Genomic DNA, 7,966 nt, shown 5'->3' with positions numbered 1-7,966 from the left:
CGACTCGTCATGTTGTCTTTTCCTCCAGCGGATTATTGATAATCGCCTTGTTATTCCAGTGAGTTAAACTTGGATATTCACATGTGGGAAAGTGTTTGGTACACAATAATATTCAGTCAGAACTTAATGAAAATCCCCCCCAAAGTATGCACCTGTACCTGTGTGGATGTATTAATTTTATTAATACTTTTCCATAAGTTAATACACACATTAACAGACAGGAATAAGGCTCAGAGTCACCAGGTAATGTTATTTCTGTAAGGGAAGAAATCACAACAGCTGTAAAAAATGACTTCCTCAACATTACTGGCAGACAGGAACGCTGAGCTCACGTTCGTTTCTGTTCGGTGCCAAGATTTACCTTCATAAATAAATAAAACTTTAAGGTCAGAAATGTGAAATTCCCCAGCCTTGCCCGGAAGCTGAAGCTCTGAAGTCTTATCAGCATCAAAGGAAATATTGACAGAAACTGGTGAGTCAAGCTGAACCAAAACAAAGCCAACTCTTCATGTGTCACTTTCTCCAGGACCACATTAATAATTAAACAGCGTGTGATGTTGCCGTCATATCCTCAGTGCTGTTTTATGATCAGGCTGCCAGAATATTATGCCTGAGAAAAAGAAAAAAAAAATATCAAGGGTAAAACCTTTAAATTCATGTCCCCATGTAATGTGTCGAAAAAAGTGTAAATGTCCAGCTTGTAATGATGGAAAACCTGTTGATGTTAACTAAGAACACTGTAGCTGGCTGGCTGTTAACTTGAGTCACAATCGAGCTCAATTTGAATATTTAATGTCACGCTTTGTTAAATGAATGCTGATGAAATTTAGGATTGGCCGTTTTTTTCTGATGCAACGCTGACAGAACGCGCTGTGATGGTTTAAACTGGAGCAAAGGTCAACACCTCGACCACAGCACACTGAGGTGAGAGCAGAGATCATTTGGCAACTTGTAATTAATTAAGATCAATACTAAGAGTAATTTGTTACTTAAACCCTTCGCAAAAAACTTTGTCTTTAACTTGTAGGTTATAAGAAGTAACTGCTGGTTTAATGTGGTAAGAAAACCATGGTTACCTTTTGTAACTATGTTTGTTGGAGTGTTTTTCTGCAAAACTAAAACTGTGACAAGTACCATAGTAAAAGTGTGGTTACTTCATAAAAACCTTCAAAAACCATCATCTCTGTAATTTCCAGAGTAATTATCATAACTGATCTTTAAAGATTTGCCACTGTAACCCTCTTAAGTGACAGACAGGTGAGATTAAAAACCACACCAGGTTTAAACTGTAAGAGCCTTAACTGCCTGCTTGTCTGTAAAATTGTCTGCAGGGTAAATAAACAATAATTAAAATAAATAAAAAATAAAAGTAGCGGACTGTCCCTTTAGAGACGAGGCCGGCTTCATCATGCGGTTTTCATGTGCAAGAATTTCATCACCGGTTCACATGTCACGACGAGGAAAACTTCCTGCACGCCGCTCCGGGACAGCCGGGTGGGTACGGACAAGACCGGGCATGTTGGGACGGGGAGAGGTGTGTGTGTGTGTGTGTCAGAGTGTGTGTGTGTGTGTGTGTTTGTGTTTGTGTGCTGTTCCAGCTGGTCAGTCATGACTCAGTGTGTGTGTTATCTGTGCAGATAAGCTGTGAAACACCATTCAAATCATCAGCCCACTCACCGCAGACTGCTCGCCTCTAAAAATATTCAAGCCCCGTTGACTTTGTGAATCGAATAACTTTAACAAACACTACATTTTTTTTTCTTTTCTGTCAATGGGATTTTATTCTGACACATTAATTTCTTGTTTTGTTTCAAAAAGTGTAGTTTGTGTAGGTTTTAGGTCCCTCATCCTGAATAAATGTGTAGACACACTCTGCCGCAAAACAAAAGGATTAGGACTTTTTATAACCACCATAATATTTTTTGTCTGTATATTAAATATTCAAAAGATTATTTTTTGTTGAGTTTGTTTTTATTAAACTTACACAACATGCCAAGTGGGTGGAGTTTGAAAGGTGGAATGATGAAATGGGCCGAAGGAAGTTTCGCCCCATCGCAGTTTATTATGTCAGAGTCAATTTACTGGACTTTTGATTTACAGCTAATCCTCAATGGGCTCCGTGTCGTAAACCCCACCCACCTGGTACTTAAGGGCGATTAAAATAAACATTGCAAAGTATTTACAACTACCGGTGGCATTTGAGCCGGGGTTGCGATTGGTCCAGCCCGTCCAGTTTCTGTTTGAAAGTTTAAAATATGATTTGGTTTAACCCCACCCTTCTGCTACTCACGGTACCTCAAAACAAACACTGAAATTAGTTTATTGCGATGTAATGCGTAGTAACAGCTGCAAAATGTTTGGGAGGGTCTATATGGAAGTTCATTTAATAAGTAACAAAAAATATATAGATAATTTAAAAAGACAGAGATGAAACTTTAAAAATTATAGATCATGTGCAGAATATTCAAAATTTTACAATAGTATTGCGGTGTTACAGTTTCATTTAGCAGACGCTTTTTATCCAAAGCAAGGGTCCAATCAGGAGAGAGCAAGGTGAGTGTCGTGAAGCTGCGTTCAAGTCCAGCAGGACGTACGACGTGTCAGCAGGCGGAGCGCTGAGGCAAAGCGTCGCCGCAGAAGCTTTCCAGGCGGCTCGACGTAAAAACTGAAGTTTCCCTGCCGCCTTAAGATCAAGTAAAACTCACTGAGGAGCACAATTTGTTTCAACACACAAACTCGAGTTGAACATGTGGACACAGCTGCTGGGATCCCTTTCTTTCAAAGTGAATTAACTACTGATTATTTGTTAAGTCAACTTGACTCTTTGATTTAAAAGAAAGGACAATTTCACATCACTCAGAAAAAGTTAATGCTTTGAGTCAAATAAATTCCTTTTTATGCATCATTTCAACTTCTCATTTTTATGTTTTACCACCAATAAACTTGGAGATTTTTTTTTTTAAAATTAGTATTATAAATGTTTATTAGTTTAAATGACTACCCATACTGTAGACAGTGCATAGAAGCATTTTTCCATCTTTGCAGTCCATCAGGTGCGGAGGTGTTCGCGAAAGAGCAGGGTTTTTGGCTTTTACTTTTTAACATGTGCAGTCCATTTCTATTTTCCTGTAAATTACATTATAATCTGGCAGGTATCAGCGGTGGTTTGTTGATTCATCCTGGTGGACGTACCTGTCAGAAACCCTGAGTTAAGATCTGCCCGTATGACATGAGATAAGATCACAGCTGTTTTGAATGCAGTTTCACTTCTTTGAGGATTTGGTCTGGAAAAATGTGTCGAAACAAGATCAGATAAGGCAGATCAGCCCACTGGGATCAAGAAAGATACTTGAGAAAAGTCTGGAAAACAAGTTGATTAGTGTTGGAAACAAGTGGGATTATCCCGGGGATTTGGCTCGTTTTAAGATTTTAACACCCAACATGAGACTCAGTGACTCAAGATGGAGCATGGCCCCGTCACACTCGGCTGTATAATGTGGAGGAAGAGCCATGTTCATCATCCTCATGTTCACGCCTGACTTCCAACTCCGACATCGCCTGGAGAGTCCGGGTGTTGTCTCCTTCATTTCAGGCAAACAGAAACATCAAGTTTCAACACAGTTTATGCTGTTTGATATGCAGCCGGTTTGTAATTTACAACTTTACCCACATCAGCTCACACACTCCTCTCTTCTGGTTTTCCCCTCTACCTGCTGTCACGCTCAACCTGAGATTTAAAGGGACAAGACACTCAAATGTCATTTTTTTCCTGACCTGCTCATCAATGTGCACACCAATCTTGAAAGTAAATGAGACGGTCCTCCAGCAGTGAAACGACCCCACATGGCGTCTGTGCAGCAGCTTATTAACACCTAGAGCTATGTTTTAAAGTGTTCCTGTAAAGAACAACAGTGTGGTGTGGCATTGATATTAGCTAGCTAATATCAGAAAATGAATGCCAACATTAGCTGGTTTCTAACCCTAACTCTTTCCAAACCTTAACCATTATATGTCAAACCTGTGTGGTGGGGCGATGCAAATGACAAAAATTTGCATCATTTGCACTACACACCACATATTCATGTCTATACACGTCTTTGCATTGAATTTGTATGTAATCAGGCGAAACTCGCTTTGTGTTTGGTGTGAACACACCAAAATCTTGTATTTTGGGTCAAAATCTGGCCTTTAACTAGCTCCTGTTTTATTTGTCTTTTATCGTTTTATTTGCATCTTTTGTTTTATTTCAAAGTTCTCGCTTTTAGCCTTTTCCTTTTAATTTGTGTTTTATTCTTTTTAATGTTTTATTTAATGTTTTCAAATGTTCTTCTTTTTATTGTGAAGCACTTTGAGCTGCAATTCTTGTATGAAAGGTGCTATACAAATAAAGTTTTATTATTATTATTATTATAAAATCCCAACTTTGTTTCAAGCATTTGTCCTTTATATGAGCAGCGGAGTCTGGATACACCACAAATATTTAGAAATTATGTTTGGGTTCGAGCCAGGTTTGGTCACCTTGGCGATATTTTAGTGAGAAACAATGGCTCTGTTCTGGGCAATTTCCTATGAAGTCCTGATTGATAACCTCTGTTTTTATCCTGTCTGTCTTGTTTTGTTACCCGGGCTTGTCTTGTGTTGACTTGTTGTTTTCAATTGCAGCAGAGCTAGAGTGCCAAACTGAATTTCGTTGTGTAACCGCAATGACAATAAACTTCCTTATGTCCTCATGTCCTGGAGTTTCCGTGATGACCCTGAAGGCAACACGTAGGTGGCAAATGCAACCGAGCGATGGAGGACGAGCAAAACCTCAGGCTCAGGTCGAGTTCAGACAAAAATATGGGCGGCAATATTTGGCCCTGCCGCTGTGCAAATTTAGATTTCAAATGTTTGTGGCTGAGCGCACCACTCAGGTGTTTTGATAGATTCAAAAAGGACCTTAGCTGTAAGTTGTAAAGTGAGTTAAGTTGTATTTTGTGGAGTTTAACTGAGTTAATCTCAGAAACATTCAGGTGAAGAGGTTTCCCACCTGGAACTGTAACTTGAAAGGTGAATCTCATGAGCTCGACTTGTTTTCCAGGTTTCCCCATTGTATCGTGGTGTTTATTATAGCCGGTGCTAATGAGGCTATAACTCACAGGTAGCTCAGACAGATCAGCAATATTTCACGCAGAGATGGCAGGCTGATATTGCCTTCAGGGGTGAGCCAAGGGTCGCGTGTCTTTTCTGCAAGCTTTAATTAAACGGTTTGACAAGACTGCCGGGAGTAAAAACATTTGTGCTGTGAACCGAGCCGATGCAACTGTGGTTATGCATGAAATTAAGCCCTTTTTCTAAGTGCGGGGAACCCCACCAAGAGCAAGCGTGACCTTCGTTTCACCGGGGGAAGGCTGACAGCGCCGCGCGGCCTTTTCCAGCGACGCCCTGCTTCGCGTTCAGCTTCACACATTCACGCTGGGAGCTGCCCTGCGACCAGCGCTAAAAAAAGACGAGTGGAAAGTACATGGTTTTCGACGAGGCACAGACGGGTTCAAAAATAAAGGGAAACCGCCGCATGACGCAGAAAACTGTTGATTTTTTTTTTCCCAGTGTACACGTGGAGCATCACTGTGAAGACTCCTAACATGCAGAAAAGGCTTTAGGAAAACCGTTTCCTGATGCAGCAGCTTTTAAATAAAGCGACATTCCTCAGGCGGCAGTGGGAGGTGTGTGGTGTCCTGTCGCTCATGTATAGAGCAAGGGGAACACGGTAATGTAATAACACCAGGCAGGTGTGTGTGTGTGAAAGGTGTGATCTGCAGACTAGGCATGCACACTGTAGGAAAAGCCTCGACCGTCCTTACCAACTCATTTAGCCTCATCTTCCCTGTCGAAATTGTGTTTTTCTGTAAACAGGGTAAAAAATCTGCCAGTGGGATGAGATTACACCACTTTTTTTCACTGCATTTGAACTTAACCCTATAAAGCCATTTGTATCAAATATGATACACGTTTTCAATTCCGTTTTTCATTTTCAGTTTAATTAATACTTGACCAAAATACTGTTGTATACCTTTGAACACTTCCCCTGTTCACCCTGGACCATACCATTGACCCTTCAAGTACATATCATATATCATACAGCAGAAAGGTCGTGTAATAACATATTTTTTGAATATATATATATATATCCGCCTGAGACCCGAGGAAAAAAAGTGTCTTCCAATTTAACCTTTTTTGTGATTCCTTGTCTATTTAGAGTTAAAACAACAACTCACAATTTAGAATTTCACAAAAATATTTTTATTTTAGATTTTACAGTACGTCCACTGTAGTGGATTTTACTGTAAAAAACAGATAATTTTAAATTTAAATAAAAAACCAATCAAATAACCACAGAAAATCAATTACAGACAATCAATGCCATTTACAAGAAAACATATAATTTTCATAAGTAAAAACCAATAGCTAAACAATATTTGACTTCCTGTTTCTTTTTTCACGACATGTGCATTTTTCTGCAGCTGGGTCTCAGGAGGATATATATATATATATATTGTTATAGGACTAAATAAAGAGTTCAATTTCAAAAAATTGGAATTTTCTGCCAATTCTTTCATAGTTCAGGCTTTATAGGGTTAAAAGACTAAAAAGGGGTTTGGCTTCTAAGTACATTTTTGAGTAAGTTCAGTTTTTAAATCCCGTCATCTCTGAGGATTCCTGTCACGTCAGGTCACACTGCCTTACTTTTGCTTTCGCTGACACAATAATAGAATATATTTTTCATTTTTGATGGAAATTAAATGTCTGTTTCATGTCTAAAGACACCTGGGGTCTGATTTGACCCCGGTTGGACTTTAGTGTGTTAAAGACGCACAGAGGGGAGTATGGAAAGAGGGAGCAGGCTGGGTTTGAACCTGTGACACCGAAAGGACACGGTGTTCACATTTAGCACGCTGAGGCAGCAGGATACTACTCTTTTTTTTTTTTTTCTTCCTTTTTTGGTTCACACCTACGACAAGCCGGTTGCGGCGAAGTGCAGTCCATTCACAGCACAGCGACGGAAGCAGAAGTGGAGAGTTCACGTTTCGACATTCGCCTGAAGCCGCGCGGAAACGAGTCCAAAGACATCCCATCTACCGGGGGGGTTACTCAGCGTTCACGTCAGGGTCATCGAAGGTCTCAGCTTCCCTCTAACCGTTCGCTGATCTCACTGATTCCTGGAAGCTGTCAGAGTTTTTTTTTTTTTTTTTTTTTTCTTACCATGACACTTCCTCGCATTAAACTCGGACCTTTCTGGAATATGCAGCAGGTTTTTCTCTTGTTTTACAGGCGGCTGAGTGAAACCTGATGTTTTGAAATATTGTGGCCTCGGGGTCCAGACTTTTGGTTGTTCTTTTCACACAGGATGTTAGCCAATGTGACACACACACACACACACACACACACACAGGGTGAGGGGAGGAAGGGTAGAAATAGAGGATGCTTTGTCACTCTCGGTTGAAACTGATGTAACTCGGTCACAAGAGGAGGAAAGGTGCCTGATGCAACGGCGATGTCATAACGGCTGGCCTGTAACACCCTGTGTGGCAGGGTCAAAGGTCACCAACGCATCATCATCACTCACACATGCAGGGGATTTCAAAAACCTCGAGTGGGCAAGCGGGTTCATTGGAATCCGCTTCTTTATCAAGTAGAACACATTTACAGGAAACTCTAACTCTAACTTATTTATCATAGAGATAAAATGATATAGCATGGTCAGCACTACTTGATAACATGTGTAACATGGAAAAAAGTGTATTATAATATTGTTTATGTACAGTCTATATCTATGTGGGTTTGAGGAACTTAGACCAAGTAGAAGGAAATTTAAATTAAATGATAGCAGGTGCGATATAAGATGACATTTTCAGACTGAGGTAAATAAATTTGTGATGATTTTACTGTATATACATAGGCGGTTCTAGGGGGTGGCAGCTGCCCC

The sequence above is a fragment of the Myripristis murdjan genome, chromosome 24, assembly GCF_902150065.1.
Source record: "Myripristis murdjan chromosome 24, fMyrMur1.1, whole genome shotgun sequence".
Taxonomy (NCBI): Eukaryota; Metazoa; Chordata; class Actinopteri; order Holocentriformes; family Holocentridae; genus Myripristis; species Myripristis murdjan.
This window is presented reverse-complemented; position numbering follows the sequence as displayed.